The following is a 24,632-nucleotide window of genomic DNA, read 5'->3' on the forward strand; positions in this document are numbered from 1 at the left end:
TGGAATAAACAAACATACAGTCAATAATACAGTAGAAAAAGTATATATACAGTGTGTGCAAATGAGGTAGGATAAGGGAGGTAAGGCAATAAATAGGCCATGGTGGCGAAGTAATTACAATATAGCGATTAAACACTGGAATGGAATGGTAGATAAGACTGGAGAGTGTGTACTTTGTGTGTTGGATGTATGAGTAAATGGTTAGTCTGGTGTGAAGCAGCATGTCGCTTGCCTTGCCCCTGCTGATCCATCTTTTGAAGGACAGAGGGAGGGTTAAACATCAGGAAATAATCAACTCAGGCCATTCACAGGGACTCACTGGGGGTCCCCTGCTGCTCTCTCTCTCTGTCTGTCAGCCTCTCTGTTTAACGTCAGAGGAGACACCAGCAGCTAGCTAGCTATCCCCCCTCCAGCTCCCCTTCCTGCCCTTCCTCACACACACGTAAAGACTTGCCGCCATTGTTCAGGGTGGTGAGTGATAGCTGTCGTCAATGTGCACCCAGGGGCCTACTGTAGCTGGCGGACAGTTATGCAGAAGACCCCCGTCCTACTATTAGGCTATTAGCCCATGAATGGAGTGGCAGTTACATTGCCATGTGATTGGCACCGAATGGACCACTGGCCTAGGTGCGTGCACCACAATTGGTTCTGGCTGACCTAAAGCAACCCCTACAGTGGCAGGAGTTCTACATGAAGAGTTTCTTTCCAAAATGCTATATATCCATTTTCAGAAATGTTGATAAATTAGCTTTTATTTTTTAAAGAACTTATGAAAGAGATTGGGATTTTTTCACTATCTAATCATGGCATGGGGTTGATCAATGACATGCATGTATTTTTGTAAATCTATCACTTGATTGTTTAATTTCAGAGAGACAAATAAACATATTTTGTTGCAAAACGCTATATACAGTTGAAGTCAGAAGTTTACATACACTTTATTTGAAGTCATTAAAACTCGTTTTTCAACCACTCCACAAATTTCCTGTTAGCAAACTATAGTTTTGGCAAGTCGGTTAGGACATCTACTTTGTGTATGACACAAGTAAATTTTCCAACAATTGTTTACAGACAGATTATTTCACTTATAATTCACTGTATCACAATTCCAGTGGGTCAGAAGTTAAAATACACTAAGTTGACTGTGCCTTTAAACAGCTTGGAAAATTCCAGAAAATTATGTCATGGCTTTAGAGGCTTCTGATAGGCTAATTGACATCATTTGAGTCAATTGGAGGTGTACCTGTGGATGTATTTCAAGGCCTACCTTCAAACTCAGTGCCTCTTTGCTTGACATCATGGGAAAATATAAAGAAATCAGCCAAGACCTCAGAAAATAATTGTAGACCTCCACAACTCTGGTTCATCCTTGGGAGCAATTTCCAAACACCTGAAGGTACCATGTTCATCTGTACAAACAGATGAACACGTATGCACGTATAAACACCATGGAACCACGCAGCCGTCATACCGCTCAGGAAGGAGTTCTGTCGCTTTCTGTCTCCTAGAGATGAACGTACTTTGGTGTGAAAAGTGAAAATCAATCCCAGAACAACAGCAAAGGACCTTGTGAAGATGCTGGAGGAAACAAGTACAAAAGTATCTATATCCACAGTAAAACAAGTCCTATATCGACATAACCTGAAAGGCCGCTCAGCAAGGAAGAAGCTACTGCTCCAAAACCGCCATAAAAAAGACAGACTACGGTTTGCAACTGCACATGGGGACAAAGATTGTACTTTTTGGAGAAATGTCCTCTAGTCTGATGAAACAAAAATAGAACTGTTTGGCCATAATGACCATCGTTATGTTTGGAGGAAAAAGGGGGAGGGTTGCAAGCCGAAGAACACCATTACAACCGTGAATGATGGGGGTGGCAGCATCATGTTGTGGGGGTGCTTTGCTGCAGGAGTGACTGGTGCACTTCACCAAATAGATGGCATCATGAGGTAGGGAAATTATGTGGATATATTGAAGCAACATCTCAAGACATCAGTCAGGAAGTTAAAGCTTGGTCGCAAATGGGTCTTCCAAATGGAAAATGACCCCAAGCATACTTCCAAAGTTATGGCAAAATGGCTTAAGGACAACAAAGTCAAGGTATTGGAGTGGCCATCACAAAGCCCTGACCTCAACCCTATAGAACATTTTTGGGCAGAACTGAAAAAGCGTGTGCGAGCAAGGAGGCCGACAAACCTGACTCAGTTACACCAGCTTTGTCAGGAGGAATGGGCCAAAAATACATCCAACTTATTGTGGGAAGCTTGTAGAAGGCTCCATGAAACGTTTGACTCAAGTTAAACAATTTAAAGGAAATTCTACCAAATACTAATTGAGTGTATGGAAACTTCTGACCCACTGGGAATGTGATGAAAGAAATAAAAACTGAAATAAATCATTCTCTCTATGATTATTCTGACATTTCACATTCTTAAAATAAAGTGATGATCCTAACTGACCTAAAACTGGGAATTTTTACGAGGATTAAATGTCAGGAATTGTGAAAATCTGAGTTTAATTGTATTTGGCTAAGTTGTATGTAAATTTCCGACTTCAACTGTATCCACCTCACTCTCAGAGAAATAAGTAGTAGTCTTAGGTTACAAACAGTCAAATGTGACAAATAACTACATTTTTAATAAAGAACTGTACAAATTATACATTTGTGACATCACTATTTAAAAAAACATGTTTATTAAATGAATAAATACAGCAATATTAGAGCTGTATCTGTATCTGTATATTTACATTTACATTTGTCATTTAGCAGATGCTCTTATCCAGAGCGACTTACTGTTAGTGCATTCATCTTCAGATCTAGGTGAGACAACCACATATCACAGTCAAATGTACAGGATACCAACATTCCATTCCAGCTAAACAATTGATGTATAGTGTTTTGCATCAAAAATCTTAATCTAAAATCTATTATAAAACAATATGAGAACAGTACTATTTTAGACACACATGAAGGTACCCATAAGCAATCATTACTGATGAAAAAACACAAATGTGAAAATAGATGAAACTCTTGACATGTGCAGTTCACCACTGGACTTTTACAGGTCCTAATGACAGCTACAGGCCTAGCAGGCAAAGACAGTACAGGCTGAGGTTACACAATATGGCCCATTTGAGAAGGGACCATAACATGACGCTTCCAATAGATGTCTCTGTTCAATAATGGCTGTCTGTTTCTGTAATTCACTTACGTAGAGACCCATGGTAGTCCTCCTACAGCACCATGTCGTGTTTGCAATTCTGACACTATCCAGAATAGGCATCCACTACAAGATAAGAAATAAGAGCCATGGTGCTTGTGTGGATACCAGGGGCGCAACTTTCACTGGGGATGGGGGGATGTCCCCCTCATATTCTGAAATTGCATTTTTGTCCCATCCAGTTTTATCATTGGAATGTGATACAAAATGAGGCAATGGTGTGCTTTAGGACCATGTGGACGCCTTCGAGCGGTCGGGTAAGATGTTTGGAGTGTTTATCCGACTGGATGTCCCCCCACTTCTAAACCAAAGTTGCGCCCCTGGTGGATACTATCCTGTGTCCTGTTTGCAGGCTGTTATTATGATTCAAGTTTCTGTTGTGGTGATCATGCTTTCTCAGAACTGTCAGACTGGTGCACTTTGTGTCATCACATGTTCACACATAAGCTGAGAAACATTGTTGCGGGATACAAGTGTTGTGTTGCCTGATGCATACCAACACTCTGTACTGAGATTCACTCAGCGTTTAATTACTGTCTCTTCCTCTCAGCATTTTGTCTGTGAATTCCTTCCTTTGGCATGCGATGGCGTGCGGTGGGATGTGATTCTCTGTTGCCTGTTGCGTTGTGGTTCCTCTGTGTTTGTCAGTGTGGTGTGTTTCTGTATTGAGGGGACTATTTAGTGGTGTTCCACTCTCAATACAAGTCTGCTGTGGCAGATGTGTGTTTTTCAGTTCCAGTTCTATTGTACTACAGTATATATATTTAGCATTGCTTAATGTACATGTTTAGTGTAAACATTACTATGATGCCCTGTGGCAGTGGATGATGACAGTCATCATAGTAATTTTTACATTAAACATGTGCATCAAACACATATCTTTATTTTTACATCCATTGGTGTCACATAATGCTAACATAAACGTTACCTGTCGGAACCACTTCTGATCGCTTACATCAGGGGTTGGAAACGGTTCAGGGAACAGAACTGACGAAAACTGAAAAATAACATACTTTTTTGAGAAACGGAAACAGAACCGGGAACGAACGGGATCTCTAGTGTTCCAGAATATAACTTCTAGTCTGAAATCTTGAGAACCGTTTGTTATTTTTCTTCCAAAAATATTCCTAATGAAGTTATGATGATAGTAATACACTTTTTATTTTTTATTTTATTTATTTCACCTTTGTTTAACCAGGTAGGCTAGATAACTAGCAAGTTAAACTTAGGTGTCGCGTTAACACAGAATTCATTTTTTATGCAGGAAAAAATATAAAACACATAGGAAATATCTAAAATGCTTCTGTTGCACTTCTCCACTCAGATGAGAATTCACAAACTGGCGTTCTATCAGCAGACAGCGCTCTGACTGATGTGTAGCTACTTTTCTCCGGTACTTTTCTCAGTGTAGCCAACCTACTTTTCTTTGGTAAAATTCAAGATGAACTTTAAGCAAAACATTAGGAAATGTAGCTGGCTACATTATTTATATGATGAACATTCTAAAAAGATACCTTGCTTTTTCATTGTTAGCTCATTTACTTGTGTGGCTGCCAGCCAAATAGCGTTGCTATGAAATTTAAGCTATTTTCGTCTGAATGTGTTGCACTAATGTATTTTCTGGGAAGGGAAACTATAGTTGCACGTCCCTGATCACTCTATTGAAAAAAACACTGTTGACTTTCAATATAAAACACAACACTGTCAATACGCAGCTGGACTCACCTGCTCCCACTATTTACAAACAAACACATGACTGGCTCATCTGTTCTGGGAAGCTATGGCAAACTTCAGAATGTAAAAATGAGGTTGATTTTGTGGGTAAAAAAAATAAATGACAAAAAGGAACTATATGTCCATTACTTTTGGGGTTCTAACCAGTTCAGTTTATTATGCTGGTTGGAATGGAACAAAATAAATTGGGGTTCTGCTTGGAACGGAATGTTTGGAAAATAATGGTTCATCACTTTTTGATCGGCCAGCTGGATTAATTAAATGAATGCATGTGAAACCACCATTTGCCAAAATAATCAGGTATTTACCTAGTTGTGTCATACAAAAACCGTTGGCCATAAACAAACATGAAAAAATGTCAGCTGAAAATATTTTAACTAACTAACTAATATATTAACTAACTCTTCAGTCAGTCCAATTATGCTCCACCCGAAGCCCTATATCCCCTTGTGGACAGTGTCAGTTGGTGCAATTTGTGTGTGCGTGTGTGTGTGTGTGTGTGTGTGTGTGTGTGTGTGTGTGTGTGTGTGTGTGTGTGTGCGCTGTGTGTGTAGTGTTGTGTGTTGTGTTGTGTTTTGTGGTGTGGGTGGCGCGCAGTTGAAGTCGGAAGTTTACATACACCTTAGCCTTTCATCACATCCCAGGGGGTCAGAGAGTTTAAATACACTCAATTAGTATTGGTAGCATTGCCTTTAAATTGTTTAACTTGGGTCAAACGCTGTCGGGTAGCCTTCCACAAGCCTTCCACAATAAGTTGGGTAAATTTGGCCCATTCCTCCTGACAGAGCTGGAGTCAGGTGTTGTCGGCCTTCTTGCTCACACACGCTTTTTCAGTTCTGCCCAAAAATTTTCAATGGGGGTTGAGGTCAGGGCTGCATTGTGGATGGCCACTCCAAATACCTTGATTTTGTTGTCCTTAAGCCATTTTCCACAACTTTGAAGTATGCTTTGGGCTAGATTGTCCATTTGGAAGACCCATTTGCTACCAAGCTTTAACTTCCTGACTGATGTGCTTGAGATGTGGCTTCAATATATCCACATAATTTCCCTACCTCATGATGCCATCTATTTGGTGAAGTGCACCAGTCCCTCCTGCAGCAAGCACCCCACAACAGAATGCTGCTACCCCATGCTTCACGGTTTGGATGGTGTTCTTTGGCTTGCAACCCCCCCTTTTTCCTCCAAACATAACGATGGTCATTATGGCCAAACAGTTCTATTTTGTTTTCATCAGACCAGAGGACATTTCTCCAAAAAGTCCGATCTTTGTCCCATGTGCAGTTGCAAACCGTGGTATGTCTTTTTATGGTGGTTTTGGAGCAGTGGTTATGTCGTTATAGGACCGTTTTACTGTGGATATAGATACTTTCGCACCTGTTTCCTCCAGCATCTTCACAAGGTCCTTTGCTGTTGTTCTGGATTGATTTACACTTTTCGCACCAAATAATTAATCTCTGGACACAACGTGTCTCTTCCTGAGCGGTATGACAGCTGCGTGGTCCATGGTGTTTATACTTGCGTACTACTGTTTGTACAGATGAACGTGGTACCTTCAGGCATTGGAAATTGCTCCAAGGATGAACAGACTTATGGAGGTCCATTTTTCTTTCTGAGGTCTTGGGCTGATTTCTTTTGATTTTCCCATGTGTCAAGCAAAGAGGTACTGTGATTTTGAAGGTAGGCTTTGAAATACATCCACAGGTACAAATGATGTCAATTAGCCTATAGAACCTCTTAAGCCATGACATAATTTTCTGGAATTTCCAAGCTGTTTAAAGGCACAGTCAACTTAGTGTATATACATTTCTGACCCACTGGAATTGTGATACAGTGAAACAATCTGTCTGGAAACAATTGTGGAAAATTACTTGAGTCATGCACAAAGTAGATTTCCTAACCGACTTGCCAAAATTATAGTTTGTTAACAAGACATTTGTGGAGTGGTTGAAAACGAGTTTTAATGACTCCAACCTAAGTGTATGTAAACTTCGACTTCAACTGTATATATACATACCACCCTCATGGAGTCTGTTTCTGACCGTTTGAGCAGACACATGCACATTTGTGGCCTGCTGGAGGTCATTTTGCAGGGCTCAGGCAGTCTCCACCTTGCACAAAGGCGGAGGTAGCGGTCCTGCTGCTGGGTTGTTGCCTCCTAGCGCCTCCTCCATGTTCCTGATGTACTGGCCTGTCTCCTGGTAGCGCCTCCATGCCCTGGACACTACGCTGACAGACACAGCAAACCTTCTTGCCACAGCTCGCATTGATGTGCCATCCTGGATGAGCTACACTACCTGAGCCACTTGTGTGGGTTGTAGACTCCGTCTCAGCTACCACTAGATGGAGAGCACCGCCAGCATTCAAAGATGACCAAAACATCAGCCAGGAAGCATAGGAACTGAGAAGTGGTCTGTGGTCACCACCTGCAGAATCACTCCTTTATTGGGGTGTCTTGCTAATTGCCTATAATTTCCTCTTTTGTCTATTCCATTTGCACAACAGCATGTGAAATTTATTGTCAATCAGTGTTGCTTCCTAAGTGGGTGCACAGTTTGATTTTCGACAGAGAGTGGTGGAGTGGACTTGGAGTTACATTGTGTTGTTTAAGTGTTCCCTTTATTTTTTTGAGCAGTGTATTTTGATCAGTTTAACAATTATTTGGTTACTACATGATTCCATATGTGTTATTTCATAGTTGTGATGTCTTCACTACTATTCTACAATGTAGAAAATAGAAGAAATAAAGAAAAACCCTTGAATGAGTAGCTGTGTCTGTGTCTTTTGACTGGTACTGTATATACGATGCCAAGTCTGTCAACGCCAGGCAAGTGGTGCCCTCTGGGATACATACAGAGTTTCCAGGGCTTTCAGACTCCTGGCAGACATTTTCATCAGAGCCAACATCTGGCCTCTGAACACACAATAATGCTCTGTGTCCTAGAAAAACACTATCAGACTTTAACTGCCTTTTAAGTGCTACTTAAGCTGCCATTCACTGGTGTTAATGGTAACATTCGAGTCATCTAGAAAACTCAAAAGACACTGAGTGTACAAAACATTAGGAACAATTTCCTAATATATATTCAGAACAGCCTCAATTTGTCGGGGCATGGACAATACAAGGTGTCGAAAGCGTTCCACAGGGATGCTGGCCCATGTTCACTCCAATCCTTCTCACGGTTGTGTCAAGTTGGCTGGATGTCCTTTGGGTGGTGGACCATTCTTGATACACACAGGAAACTGTTGAGTGTAAAAAAACAACAGCAACATTGCAGTTCTTAACACACTCAAACTGGTGCGCCTGGCACCTACTACCATACCCCGTTCAAAGGTACGTAAATATTTTGTCTTGCCCTTTCACCCTCTGAATGGCACAAGCCAAACACAATCCACAAATTCCTTCTTTAACCTGTCTCCTCCCCTTCATCTACACTGATTGAAGTGGATTTAACAGGTGACATCAATAAGGGATCATTTCTTTTACCTGGATTCACCTGGTCAGTCTTATGTTTTGGAAAGAGTTCCTAATGTTTTGTACACTCAGTTTATGTCAGTGTTTTTAATAGGAAAAGTGTATACTGTGATGATGACGTGGAAAAGATTCAAAGAGGGAAGACACATAGTGGTGAACAAGAGAATTGGCTCGAAGAAACAGCCAATATACTATCTAGAGATCCAGTTAATTGTTTGTTATGTCTCTAGATCATGTCATGGCCCCTAACTGTGAAATGCCCCAGTGAAACCCTTGTTTCATTGAGTGATAATTGTGTTTTTTGCCTTTGTGTGTAAATGATTTAATGACCAGGAGCTCATGTTTTGGCTGGGCTCGGAGTCATGGTTGGCCCGCTTGGCACAGCTCCAGATACTGTTTGTGGTGATAATCATTATCATCATTCTGTAATGTTTTTTTTTTTTTTAGGGCAAGTCAGTTAAGAACAAATTCTTATTTTCAATGACAGCCAAGGAACAGTGGGTTAACTGCCTTGTTCAGGGGAAGAACAACAGATTTTTACCTTGTCAGTTTCGGGGATTCAATCTTGCAACCTTTCGGTTACTAGTCCAATGCTCTAATCACTAGGCTATCTGCCACTCCGTACAGTAGCTTCGCTTCAAAGCATGCCAGGCATGCAGGGCACCCGTGGTATTGACTGGTCATAGAATTAAGGATACATGACTGACATGAGAGGCACTTCTAAGGGCCAGACCATTACACTTATAACAGGATGAATGGGACTGATTGGAGTTGCCGTAACGAGAATTTTAGAGGATGTTCAGTTTGAGAGCGTAGGTACTGTAGGGTACGTCAACTCAAGACCACATGAATCAAGAATTAAGGAGTGTTCGCGTTGTTCACTGTTACGGCACATTGTGCAGGTCTGTGTTGCACAAAACACTACAATGTGTGTAATTGCAGAACAAATGGTTCTGCTCAGAGCCTGAGTGCACAGAGTGTGAGGCTGAGGCCTGTCCTCCACACTCCAGTGGCAGCTCACTGAGATGTGACACACAGACAGGACACCACGCTCCATCAGCAGCACAGAGTGGCGAGACTCAGACTCAGTGTTGAGGAATAGGCCTATAGCATGGTATTGTGGTAGTGGTGGTGGTCGAGGTGGGGGAGCTGTAGAGATAGTAGGGACCGGAAAACCATGCTGTCCTCTGCCCTGTGGTTGGTTCACTTTTACTGCAGGTTATCTGGTTCATCACCTAGAGCCTCTCGACAGGAATACTGTTACACATACCTCAGATATCAGCCAGAGACCACACACACACCACACACTACTCACTCAGTCACTCTGAACCCCTCCCTGTGCAACTGGGTCCTAGACTTCCTAACGGGCCAACCCCAGGTTGTGAAGGTAAGCAACAACACCTCCGCCACACTGATCCTCAACACGAGGAGCTCAGTCCCCTTCTGTACTCCTTGTTCACCAATGACCGCTTGGCTACGCACGTCTCAAGATCAATCATCAAGTTTGCTGATGACACAACAGTTGTAGGCCTGAAGACCAACAACAATGAGAAAGCCTACAACGAGGAGGTGAGGGCACTGGTGGAGTGGTGCCAGGAAAATTACCTCTCGCTCAACATCAAAAAAACTAAGGAGCTGATCGTGGACTACAGGAGATGGCAGAGAGAGCATGCCCCCATCGACATCGACAGGGTCGCAGTGGGTGTAGAGGGTCAAAAGCTTAAAGTTCCTCGGCGTGCACATTGTTGAAGAACTGAAATGGTTCATCCACACTGACGCCGTGGTGAAGGCACAACAGCACCTCTTCAACCTCAGGAGGCTGTCACTGCCTGCTAGATGGCAACATCTATGTCTTGGCCCCTAAGACCCTCATGAACTTCTGCAGATGCACTATCGAGAGCATTCTGTCTGGCTAAATCACCGCCTGGTACAGCAACTGGACCGCCCGCAATCACAGGGCTCTCCAGTCAGTGGTGTGGTCAGCCCAACGCATCACCGGAGGCACAGTGCCTGCCTTCCAGGACAGCACCGGTGTCACAGGAAGGCCAAGAAGATCATGAAGGACCTCAGCCACCCGAGCCACAGCCTGTTCACCCTGTTACCATCTAGCAGGCAGAGACAGTACAGGTGCATCAAAGCTGGGACAGAGAGAATGAAAAACAGCTTCTATCTCCAGGCCATCAGACTGTTGAACAGTCATCACTAGCCGGCCTCTGCCCGGTAAACTGCCCTGCACCTTAGACACTGTCACGAGCCTGCTACCATCCGATACGCTACCCTGCACCTTAGAAATTGCTGCCCTATGTGCATACAGTTATTGGACCCCGGTCACTTTAATAATGTTTACATGATGTTTATTGTTCTGTAAATCGTTTCTGTAGTTAGAAAAGGATTAGATTAGGATTCCTGCAACATTATTCTGTTGAAATTAAATTTGATCTCTGAAAAATGAAGCTAATTGATTACTCACGTTATATGTACATACTGTATTCTAGACGTAGCTCATCCTATATAACTACTGCTGTGCATACCTTTTCCTACTTACAGTATATATTGTCCATTCTGTCGATACACACCACGTATTTATATTCCGGACTCTGATATTGCTCGTTCTGATATTTGTTAATCTCTTATGTCTTCTTTTTTACTTGGGATTATTTGTGTATTAGTATTGTACTTTTAAATATTTACTGCACTGCTGGAGCTAGAAACATAAGCATTTTCGCTGCACCTGCTTTAACATCTGCTGATCTGTGTATGTGACAAATAAACTTGGATTTGAGTTGACACACATACACACACACTCTGACCAACGTCTCTCAGATGTGGACCTCACACAGAGAAAACAGCTTCACAGGTGCCAGCCATACAGACGATTGCGTCAAGTGCATTTGCTTAGTATTCAACAGAGATCAATAGTGCTACAGTATTCATTTTTATGATCTCTGCGCGTCTCCTTGTAAAACAGGAATGTTCCTTTTCCCATCCACATTATACTGTCATCGCGACCTTTAGGGGAAGTTCACTCTGGTGTCTTTGATGTGATGATCTCAAATAGATGAAAAATGTGATAGAAGGGAGAAAATATCAAGATCAGAGATCAGAGAGAGATGGGTTCTTGGTTACTTGTAGGAGAGGGATGAGTAGAAGGACTGTTAACACCAGCTTTTATTCAGAGAATAGAGCCCTAGTTCTCTTTGTTGATCTTTTGTTCATCTAAACAGCTTGGTTATTAATGAAGAGCACTTGGCCTTTGACTATTAAAGAGTACTGAACACAGCACAACTGATGAGTTTTACGATTATCTGTCATTTTAAAGAGGTGACACGTCAGATAATTTGTTTGGATTTATTTTTGGATTCTGTAATCATTCAGATATCTGTCGCTCTGCAGCTGGGATAATGGCCTTTTCAATTAAATGTTTTGTCTGTTCGGAGAAGCTCTCTTCAAGAAGAAGAAGCCTTACCTTGGATTGATAATATTCTGGATTGGTAGTATTCTGGATTGATAGTATTCTGGATTGGTAGTATTCTGGATTGATAGTATTCTGGATTGGTAGTATTCTTGCAGTGTGTTGCAGGAGTGGTTGCCTGAATAGAAGAACCGCAGTCAAGCAGAGTTGTTTCAGATGTTAATGTCTGCACCATCTTTGTTTGCCCACCATTAGCTGATGAATAGAGGTCTCTTTTCAAAGTAGCTGTTCAATAACTTGTCAAAACCTGCCTCTCAACTGTCAATGTAGCTGTCCTTTTCTAGAAAAAAAGTATTACTTTTTAAATAAAATCTCTTTGTCTGAACAATTGTATTAGTATAAAATAATATATAATTTCCCCTTTTTTGGCATACAATATAGCTCAGTATTTGAATGATTGATTTTATACAGTCAGTATTGCTCATCTTTATCAAGGATGCCAATAACTTCAGATCCCTCTGTATGTGGTAGATCAATTATTATTCATTTTTTTCCTTAGGATACAGTTCCCTCTTAATCCCATTATTCAATACATCGAATTTCTAAGCAAGCATGTTTTTATTTTTATTTGATACAATCTACACAGATTGAAAGCAAGCAGTCAAAGTTATGTTTTGTTTAACATACCTTATAAATAGATTTTGGTCTTTGAGGTGGTTCTGGGAAAGTGTGTCGGGAGTCTCACTGCAGTGGGTTTACAGTGTTTAATGAGCGTTATTATAGGAGCCTGCTCTCTCTGGGAAATAACTTCTGACCATAATGTTAATGTTAACATGAACTGTCCAGATGTTAGCAGTGTTTAACCCTTAGTCAGGATGACTATGTACCACATCCAGATCACACATGTGTGTCACAGGAAAGGCCCCCTTGTCTGATGCAAGAGCACAGGCTCTGGTTCATGCCCCATACATGTGTTCATCAGCAATATGGTTTTTAGTTTTGGCATCTGTACCAGTTGTAAAAACTGAGTGACCTCTGTCCTACCTCTCAGAGGAATGATAAGACCTTTCCTAGAGGATACTGGTAGTACGCATACAGTATGTACAGTGCCTTCAGAAAGTATTCACACCCCTTGACCTTTTCCACGTTGTTTTGTTACAGCCTGAATTTAAAATGGGTTACATTTGGATTTTGTGTCACTGATCTACACACAATACCCCATAATGTCAAAATGGAATTATGTTTTTAGAAATGTTTACAAATTAATTAAAAAAATAAAATATCTTCAGTCAATAAGTATTCAACCCCTTTGTTATGGCTAGACTAAATAAGTTCAGCAGTAAACATTTGTTATTGCTAGCCTAAATAAGTTCACCAGTAAACCTTTGTTATGGCTAGCCTAAATAAGTTCAGCAGTAAACCTTTGTTATGGCTAGCCTAAATAAGTTCACCAATAAATATTTGCTTAAGTCAGATGCATGTAATAAGGCCTCACTCTGTGTGCAATAATGGTGTTTAACATGATTTTTGAGTGACTACCTCATCTCTGTACCCCACACATAAAATGATCTGTAAGGTCCCTCAGTCGAGCAGACAATTTCAAGTACAGAATCAACCACAAAGACCAGGGAGGTTTTCCAATGCCTCGCAAGGAAGGGCATCTATTGGTAGACGAAAAACAAAAAAGAAGACAATGAGTATCCCTTTGAGCATGGTGAAGTTATTAATTACACTTTGGATGGTGTAGCAATACACGCAGGCACTACAAAGATACAGGCGTCCTTCCTAACTCTGTTGACGGAGAGGAAGGAAACCACTGGTTTTCACCAAGAGGAAAATTATGATTTTAAACCAGTTGCAAAGTTAAATGGCTGTGATAGGAGAAAACTGAGGATGGATCAACAACATTGTAGTTACTCCACAATACTAACTTAATTGACAGAATGAAAAGAAGGAAGCCTGTACAGAATAAAAATATTCAAAAACATGCATCCTGTTTGCAATGAAGCACTAAAGTAAAACTGCTAGAAATATGGAAAAGAGGAAAAGAGTATGGAAAAGAGTACAAAGCATTATCTTTGGATCAAATCCAACACAACACATCACTGAGTAACATGCTTCATATTTTTAAGCATGGTGGTGGCTTCATCATGTTATGGGTATGCTTGTCATCGGCACGTACTAGCAAGTTTTTTTTTAGGATAATAACAAAAGGAATAGAGCTAAGCACTGGCAAAGTCCTGGTTCAGTCTGCTTTCCAACAGACACTGGGACACAAAACCAACTTTCAGCAGGGCAATAACCTAAAATGCAAGACCAATTATATACTGGAGTTACTTACAAAGACGACATTGAAATATAAACAACCAACTTGACAGAGCTTGAAGAATTTTAATAAGAATAATGCATATGAATAATGCAATACAATCCAGGTTTGCAAAGCTTTTATATACTTACAGTATTTTATTTGAATCCCACTTTGTAACACAACAAAATGTGGAAAAAGTCAAGGGGTGTGAATACTTTCTGAAGGCACTGTGGCTTACTCCTGTTATACCACAAAGAAGTACCATGGGGGTTGTTCAGTCCATTCAGTCTTGTGCTCGGTTAAGACTGATGAGAACAGACAGCAGTCATATCCGTAGTATTGTTGAGTGAGTGTGTGCTGTGTGTCTAAAAGCTGACCGGATTTATGCAGCAGCGCTGACTTGTGTGGCCCCCTGCTGTCTCTGAAGATGGCAGGGGAGCAGAGAGGTCAGAGGTGAACCCGGCATGTGGACCCAGCCTATAGGTCTGAGGGTGAGCTGCAGTTTACTATGGCTGACCTCACAGGTAATAAAGGCAGGAATGTTACATGCTGTTTGTGGACACAGGGTAACTCTCATCGCCACATTCATCAGGCCATTTAGAGGTGATGTAAGTAAGCAGCAATGACACACATGTTTCTGTCCAGTCAAGGTCTGGACTAACTGACTGCTAGAATAAACCATTCCACGCTCTAGCCCTGGCAGGTAGGACTTTGACTGACAGTTGATTGACAGGAAAATCCTATGATGCTTTTTCCTCCCGCTGCTAAATATGTCTCCCCTCTCTGTGTCTCGCTGCACTGCGGAATGTAAAACAAGGAAAATGGTGTTCTGGCTTGAGTACCTTTGGCACTGTCAAAATAAATGCTTCAATGCTAAATCCTATTGAAAATCTTTAACTTGGAGAGAAGAAAAACATTAGAGAAGAAGAAGAATTCAGCACTTAAAGCCTTCCTACTTCATGAAGTATTTGTGCCCCTATTTAATGATTTATTTCCCGTTGTGGATGGCTGTCAAGCATGTCAATGCTTGTCATTCTGTTTGTTAATGACTAGATTGCCTCTGTATTGCTTTAATATTAGTACAGTAGGCTCCAGTATTAATATGTGAAGAAACAGTGCTGCTCCAGTCAGGAAATGTGGTGGTAGTGTTTCTCTTCTCTCCAATGTGAGAGCCAGCAGGGGCTGCAGGTTTGAGGCCTCTCAGTCCCTAGCCACTCGGCTGGGCTCATGAGAACCACATGAGAATGAGAAATTGCATGCTACAAACAAAGATTGATATAGCGCCGGGGTTTTGACTATCCAACACTTTATTACGACAATTTGATTAAGCATTAACCTTGACCATTAATCTAATCCACTGTTCAAATCAGAAATGACAATCTCACACCATGGCATATGGCCCGTATGGATGGATGTCACAGACTATACATTTATTTTCGCTCCTGCTATAAAAATCATAATAGGCCTCATGTGCATGGCCTTAGTATATGGTCTTGTCCACATGTCTTTCTCTCTGTGAGAATAGAAGCGTTGGCTGGGTAGTCTTCTCCAGTGCCTTAACATGCATTCATAAATCATGGTGTCTCTGTTTTATATCTGGTAGCCACCCAGAGATAATCAGGGTTCGTGTAAGACTGATGCCTCGGGATCTACAGCTGCAGCACTATGTCCCTCCCGATTGGTGTGTCCATCCAGGACTAAGTGCGTGGGGGGATTGGGTACTGACACAGCAGTTACACAGCAGGAACATCTCAACCCCAATGATATCTGTGGTTAGAGGGACTGCCGGTTATGTTCTAATGTTGAGACTACAAAGGTGGTTTGCCATGGTAAGAGCAGAAAAAGGGTAAGTTAGCAATTGGAGCATCACTTAGGTTTTGTCCAATCAGGACTGCCATCTCTAATGAGAGGGGTACTACCCCCCTGTTCCCCCTGCCCTCCTTCACTGCCCCCTAATCTCTCCTAATTGTGGAAAAGTCTCGGTTGGGTATGGGCTCACAGCCTTGCTCATTAGACTCTTTACAGCTGCCCTGATGAAAGGTCGCTCCTGGTCATGCTGAGGGTGAAAACATCAAGTGCATGGGAATCTGAGTCGACAAGCGTTTACAACATACAATTAGAGAATAATCTACATGTTCAATCTCCCTCTCCTCTCTCTGTCTACCTCAGTGTACCTCACGTTAACCACAGCTCATCTCCTTTAGTTTCCCTTAGATCCTTCTTATCTGTCTCTGTTCTTCCGTATCTTCTGTTTTTCCTCCTCTGTTCTCATAAAGCAATGCCTCCCTCACTGATTCCTCTAGCCCTATCTATTCACCTGCAGTATATCTTGCCTGTGTCTTCATGTAAAATCCATCTTGTCCCTGAGGGGGTTCACTTAACTCAGCTTCTGTTTTTTTCTCAGCCCACAGCCCTGAGCCCATGTTTTGCTGATGTGTGCTGAGGTGTGAAGGAGTGAAGTAAATCGGATTTAAATGTAATTTAACGGGGTCACTCACCTTGCCAGTGTTTGTTGGGAGACATTGTGTCCCCACACTTAAGTTGCTGTAGATGTAAATCATTGTCATAATTACTATGGGAAATTCACAGAGGGGTCTTTTTTTTGTTGCTAACATGCCATTCTATGCCTTCAGTGCATAACTGATATGTTGTGATGACATCACTGCAGTAGATTGAACGAAATGTTCAGGCATCCCACCTGCTTCCCTCTACCTGCAGCTATAGGACATGACAATCAGTCATGGAGCTGTGTCTTTCCCTCTGTAGAGTAATAGCTTCAGGGCTTTTTCCATCCTCTGTGGACTTGGACACATGCCACTGCACATTGTGCACATACTAACAGGGAGTCAAGTTGAAAACCATAACAATAATTTCAGGAATCCTTGTGGCCTCTCCGTGTTGTCCCAGAGCTCCTGGCAGAACCCTCCCCTAGTCAGAGGTCAAACAGTCAGGCCAAAACAAGTAGTGTACAGAAAAAATACACACTAAAGGGCACAGGACATTCCCCCCAAGGTCTGCAAGGCATATTTCTTCTCTATTTACTCCATGTAGACCATAAAACACATCCTAGTTAGAGAGCCAAGCATCAGCAGTCGTAAAGGTGGCCTACTTTTTTCTAGATGTAGCCTCAGCCCTGTGACTGAGAGGGGCTAGAGAGTGAGATACATACAGAGGCCTTGGGCAGCCAGGGGGTTAAGTCTGGTGACTCCCAGGGCATAACGTAGCACAGTCAGACATCCTCCATTATGTTACCACTGTGGAGTCAGACCACCCTTCACCAAGCTTCAGTGCCCTGGAAGTATCTCAGCATTGTCTCAGTTTAAACACAGGACTTGGTGCTGTGGATCCAACCGGGTCTCAGAGCATTTCGTATATTCTGTACGTTAATCCGAGACACTCCATTTAGTATGATATGTTACATTTGGCGTAGTTACATAAGACAGATGGTTACTTAGGGTGGTTGGTCGGGGTGTAACGTCTAGCAACCCAAAGGTTTGCGTGTTTGAATCTCATCATGGACAACTTTAGCATTTTAGCTTTTCAACTACTTACTAATTTTTAGCTACTTTGCAACTACTTAGCATGTTAGCTAACCCCAAATCTCTATCTCTAACCTTAACTCTTTAACCTACCTCCTTAGCGTAACCCTAACCCTTAGCCACCTAGCCACCTAGATAGAATTCATAACAAATATTACATTTAGCAAATTCTTAACATATCATATCTTTTGCAATTTTGTAACAAATTTTACATTTTGCAAATTCGTAACATATCATACCAAATGGGTGATGGACATCCACAAATTAATATATACCATATAAAACGTAACATATCATACCAAATGGAGTGTCTCGGATTTATGTACAGAATAATACGAAATGCTCTGAGACCAGGTTGGTGGATCTCCTGGAGGTCTCCCCCTCTGGTTCCCAGTGGCTCAGGGGAGGAAGGGGTGAGGGGAGCACCCTTATGTGACTGGGACGGAGGCACTGGGTTTTGGAGCTGCTGGGGGTAAGACAGAGCTATGGCTCTAACGCAAACGCAAACACATATGCACAGATAATATGGTGCATTAAAATGGATCATCAGAACATATGATTCAGATACCAGATTGTTCAGAAATCTAACTACAATATTTGCATGTCATGTCTTACATCATGTCATCCATAAACCCAAAGTACTGTAATTAGTTACTGGTTACATATACACAAGTAGCTCAATGGCTCATGTAAGAGAGGATAGAGACAACTGCTGGCTTCCAAGGCTGTTGATTGATATGCTCTGATAGAACAACAGTCGGTTTATCAGTTTCCCTCTTTGCAGCAGCAGTCAGAACTGCTGGGCGTCCTTCTCAGCCCCACGATGAGGCTCACTTATTTGTCTGTGGTGTCTTGTCAACACATGCCTTGGGAAGAAGAATTGTATAAAAACAAACAGCTGTTTTGCAAAGGCAGATATGTGGAGTATTTGGGTGTATTCTGTCTATCTGAGCTTTCACATGAGAAATATATGGCCCAACAACAAGGGTTCAGCTTTATGCAATCCATCAGAGCTAATATGACTATATCCACAGCATTATTTAACCATCAGAAATGGATAATATTTGCATGCTTGTTACATTTTGTTCAAGGAAATCAATGTGAGCTATAGCAGAGATATAGTACTCTGCTTATATCTCCATTTTATTGATCTCACGATCACAAAAGCATACAGTATGTCAACCAGCATTTAATCACATCCGTTTAATCACGTTGCCAAGAGCTTTGATGAATTCGTGGAAGACTAAGTGGTCCTTGAGTGTAGTGTTAGATGTGTAGGCTATCACATAGGACTGCTGTGTGTGGTGAGCTATACTGTAAATGCACCATTTTTAAACTTCTTTGGTGGGGGGGAAAGGCAATGGAACAGAGGCTTGGTGCACCACGTCCCAATTGCAGTGCTACACAGCTACTGAACCAACCACAATTAGAAGGTCTTTGGTGGGAACACATTGCCAGAAGTTCCATTCGGAAGTCATCACATACCATTAGAGAATCTTTCTGACTGCCCTGTATGATCATATGCTAGTCATGTCAGTAGAGGCCATGTGGTTAACCTTAGTGAATATATACTGAACAAAAATATAAATGCATCATGTAAAGTGTTGGTCCCATGTTTCATCACCTGAAATAAAAGATCACAGAAATGTTCCATATGCACAAAAAGCGTATATCTCTCAAATTTTGTGCACAAATTTGTTTATATCCCTGTTAGTGAGCATTTCTCTTTTGCCAAGATAATCCATCCATCTGACAGTTGTGGCATATCAAGAAGCTGATTAAACAGCACGATCATTACACACGATCATTACACACGATCATTACAAAGGCCACTCTAAAATGTGCAGTTTTGTCTCACAACATGACAAATGTCTCAAGTTTTGAGGGAGCGTGCAATTGGCATGCTGACTGCAGGAATGTCCACCAGAGCTGTTGCCAGAGAATTGAATGTTCATTTCTCTACCAGAAGCCACCTCCAACGTCGTTTTAGAGAATTTGAGAGTACGTCCAACTTTACCACTTTACCTGTGGGCAGCTGACAGCTGATGAAACTGAGGAGTATTTCTGTCTGTATTCAAGCCCTTTTGTGGGGAAAGCTCATTCTGATTGGCTGGGCCTGGCTCCCCTGCGCCCCTGCCAAATCATGTGAAATCCATAGATTAGGGCCTAAGGAATTTATTTCAACTGACTGATTTCCGTATATGAACTATAACTCAGTAAAATCTTAGAAATTATTTAATGTTGCATTTATATTTTTGTTCAGTATATTTGCTTCACTTACTGCTTTGAATAAGGAGTGTGGTCCACTTTGAAGGTAAATTGTGTTGTGGCAGCAGTGTTGTAATTATATTAAATGAACCCTCCTGTTGTGTTCCAGTCGAATTGGACCGATTTACAAGTTTTCTCTCTGAAAAATGTAGTTCATTTCATCTGATTGTCATAAGGTTCCATGACTTTGTCCACACAGGGCATCTGAACACACAAAATACATTTTGATGATTTTCATTACATTTTGGGTGTATTATTTAACTTTGTACACCTGTGGTGTCATTAGAAATGAATGGGTGAGACTACAATTAGTGTATCAAATTTAGTTCAGCCACATGCCCATTCATCAGATGGACACACTTCCTCTCCCAGACCCCCACATGCATGTGTGTTTGAGCACACACGCACACACTGCTCACTCCCCTTCTTGGTTTCCATGGCAACCCCCACGGGGCACTGGTGAGGAGGAGAGAGGCCAGGAAACGGACAGTGAAGATGCATTAGAGGAGGAAGTGTCGGAAGTTGAAGACAACACAGAATAAGATCCAGACCAAGAGACAACCGATGTGAAACAATCCAGTGATGAGGAAGAGGGCCCTGCTGAGGTTGTTGTTACATTCCGGTCAAAGAATGGGAATTTGTCCTGGTCTTCATCCCTACCTGAGAGGAGAGGTCGGCTGTCGGCTGAAAATGTTATCAGGATGAGCCCAGGGCCAACGAGATACGCCATATCCCGTGTCGTGTCTTTGGCTATGCCAGATTAATTGCTATGACATGCTATTCTATAAAATAATTTCTCCCTAATTAATATCACCTGATTGAACTAATCATGTAAATGTAATTAACTAGAGAGGGACACCACGAAAGAATATTTATAGAGCTGTTATCTACCGAATAAACTCTTAAAGATTTAGTAATATTTTACATCCATAGCCGTCAATATTAATCGTCATCTTACTTCAGTCTCATATTCTGAAAGTTGTAAATTCTTGGTTATCTGCAAGAATCCTGGCTAACAAGTTGAATCAGCAATACAAAATTGGGTTTAATTATTTATTTACTAAATACCTAACTAATCACACAGAATCACACATACACAATTAAATCATAACTTGATTACAAATTGCCGTCATAAAGGAAAACGTCCCTAGCGGGCGGAACAGATATGACAGCTTGTTACACAAAGGAAAGGGGCGGGATTTTAGTGAAAGAGTGGGAGACTGGAACAGAGGCGAAGCTGTGCTATCGTAAATACAGTATCTTATGCATTCTAAATTACCGCCCATTTGGAAAAGGAAAATGCAATAAATATTTACTCTGAGCTGCGCTTCAGTAGGTTGGTGGTAGATGGACCGTGTTGCCAAGCCGAGTCCTCTGTCCTTTGAAGAAGGTCTCTGGTGGTCACTGGATAAGTTGTAGTAACGTCGTTGTGTAGTAGACGGGATACTCTGACTGTCCTTCCTAACCTGCGTTTGTAGCAGCTGTTGCTAACTCAACGGCTAGGAAGTATCACTTCTGTAGTGAATACGAGTTCAAAGTTCATACCATTTACAACCAAAGTCCATGCTGATGTTGGCTTAGTTCTGTAGTTATTATCTGAACCATTCTGACATCGGATCGTCATCCTAATGTACCCGGAACAGAAAGTTATATTTTTGTCAATGGCTTTATATAGTGGAGGGAGAGGGGTGTGTCTGAAAAGTTTATTACCCATGTCTCTCCACAGGGGCGGGCCCCTGGTTGAGCAGAGGCCCAAACTTATGAAAACCCAAATCCAATTTTTTTGGGCCCAAACTTATGAAAACCCAAATTTGAATTAAACAACAATTCCATGTGAATCCGATACCTCTGATGTTTAGACTTTCCACAGTAGAGTTTATGTCATTCTATCATTGATGAGAATGTGTCAGAGGGCAACCAAACTGACATAATATACCTTAAGTACCACCGCATATGTTCAGTTGGTCGGATTACCAGAATATAGTTCATTTCCCCCCAACTTCTGATGTTCCCAGAATCTCTATGTTAACCAAAGGGGCTTTCTAATGTCACATCAGTAGGGAAGAGGAACGGGGGAGGGGGGAAAGAGGTATTTATGACTGTCATAAACCTACCCCCAGGCCAACGTCATGACACCCGGGTTGATGACATAAAATCCTGCTTCGAACTGTTCCTGACAGTCAATCGAAACCATAGTGATAAACATGACCAACTTGGAGGGGAGACACGTTTACAAAGATAACTGGAAGGAGGTAGACCGGACAGACGTGGGTCTCTTGATTTAGGCTGGTGTGTACAGATCCAGAAACAAATCTACCACCATTTTATGGGATCCAGAGTCTGATCGGGCAATTTTTCATGCTACTATGTTACTCTAGACATTTCACATGTTGTCACGGGTGATTCACTTCGACAACTGTGATACAAGACCAGGCCGCTGTCAACAAGACAAGCTGGCAGCAATCAGAGAGGTTTGGCACAAGTGTGTGGAGCGCCTGCCACTCATCTATAACCCAAGTCCAGACATCACAGTGGATGAGCGTCTGGTCGCTGCCCATTCAAACAGTACATGCCAAGCAGACCGTCTAAATATGGGATAAAGATATGGGCAGCATGTGATGTCAGGACAAGTTATGCCTGGAACATGCAGGTTTACACCAGGAAACCTACTGACGGTGTTCCTGAAAGGAACCAGGGGAACCTACTGACGGTGTTCCTGAAAGGAACCAGGGGAAYCTACTGACGGTGTTCCTGAAAGGAACCAGGGGAAGTGGGTGGTCCTGGAAATKACTGSAGGTCTCCAGGGSCACAACATAACATGTGACAATTTATTGACCTCATATGCTCTTGATCAGGAGCTGCTCCCAAAAAAATGACCATGGTGGGGATGATCAGAAGGAGCATGCCTGAGTTGCCTCCTGCCTACTCACTACCAAGGACAAGGATCGTTTTTCCTCTAAATTTGAATTCACCGATACACACACTCTTGTGTCCTACTGCCCGAAGAAAAAGAAGAATGTGCTCCTGATGACAACTTTGCACAGGGATGCCGCTGTGAGTACCAGGGAGGACAAGAAGCCCAACGCTGTGCTGGATTACAACAGGAACAAAGAGGAGCTGACAACCTTGATCAGGTTTGTTACTCTTTATCTTTCAAGTCTTGTACTTTTTTTTCTATTACCAGATTGTTTTATCTGCACCATAAAAATAAGACATGTTGTTGTTTGGAGAAAGGCTCATTGAATTTGTGAACAATATGGAGTCAATTCTATTAATTTTAACATGTAAGTATGTTTTAGCTGTGATAAATTAAAACAATGCTTTGATGCAATTTTTCACATGTTACTATGCAACACATGAAGTATCACTTGTATGTACTCATTATTTTATTCACTGATTGTTGCACTTTTGCAGGTTACTGGCACCTACTCTTGTAAGAGGATGACGGCACGTTGGAACATGGTGGTGTTCTTCAACATCCTAGATGTGTCGGCCTACAGCGCCTTTGTGGTGTGGATGGAGGTGAATCCAGGCTGGAAGCAGAGGAAATTCTTCAAGAGGAGACTATTCCTGGAAGAGTTGGGGAAAGCCACGGTGTCACCCCTCATTCAAAGGTGCCCACACCTTCCTCAAACACCATCCTTTGCTGGATTGGTGAGAGATATACAAGGGCCAGAAGCAAGATCATCAACCGCCAGAGACAGAAGAGACAAAAGGAATCTGTGTGCACCAAGAGATGTCAAAACAAGCATTATGTGCCGTAAATGCAGTGCATATATTTGCAAGGCACATGCAACAACCACCAGGGATTGTCCAACATGTGCATGAGAGCACACAAAATGTAACCACCATTGATTGACAGATTGTGAACATTTTAATGTTTTAATGTTTTTGTTATTGTTAGTAATACGGTTATTGTTACTTTTGTTCTTTAATGTGTTCAGACATTAATTTTGTAACATGGTAAAGTTTTCATGTGTAGTTTTGTGCCTATGTCCTTTCTTTGCTAATAAAATCATTCCGGTCAGTTTTGACCGGGAACACAACAGATGTTATTTTGTGCCACTATTTAAACATTTGAAATGGTTTCAAAACATATGTCCTTTTTAATCTTTGACACAAAGTAATCTGTGATAAATATAACAATATGTTTCATCTGAGTATTTGTTATAGTCAAAATAATCCATACAAAAATGAGTTGTATGAGCTCAGGTCAATGAGGCCTACAGGCCATAAATAGCAAATAGAAGTTCAAAACTTGTAATGTTCACAAGAACATAAGTTGATAAAAAGATCTAACACAACATTAGGTGATAATATATATTATAATCAGCTATAATGGGGAGGTCATTTTGGCCCGTGAACACATAATTAATTAACATGAAACGAACACAGCAGGACGGTTGAGTGAACTGTAATTCTGTCCTCTGAATGTGCTGAAAACATAAATGTACTGTATATAATCAATTATAGAATCATTAAGCGATAGGTTCAACTGTGTTTGGTTCTCTGAGAGGTATGGGACCTATGACAGCTAGATAGTCAATAGCTGTACTGTGTGTAGAGGAATGAGGAGTTAACAAAAACAAGAAGCTATAGTATACTTGTCAGGCTTATCTAGTTCATTAATCATTTTTCCATCCTGAATGAGTTATGGATTATGTCACCCACACAAACA

General features: G+C 41.6%; 1 protein-coding gene and 1 pseudogene across 2 annotated transcripts in view; both read left to right on the plus strand.

Moving 5' to 3' along the window:
* The window catches only part of LOC111970008 (multiple epidermal growth factor-like domains protein 6), a 78,069-nt gene that overhangs the window by 22,561 nt on the left and 30,876 nt on the right, over window positions 1-24,632 (plus strand). The gene's annotated exons all lie outside the window — the stretch shown is intronic.
* On the plus strand, window positions 3,429-24,000 carry LOC139028420 (piggyBac transposable element-derived protein 4-like; annotated as a pseudogene).

This window comes from Salvelinus sp. IW2-2015, linkage group LG11 (genome assembly GCF_002910315.2).
Source record: "Salvelinus sp. IW2-2015 linkage group LG11, ASM291031v2, whole genome shotgun sequence".
In the NCBI taxonomy this organism is placed as follows: domain Eukaryota; kingdom Metazoa; phylum Chordata; class Actinopteri; order Salmoniformes; family Salmonidae; genus Salvelinus; species Salvelinus sp. IW2-2015.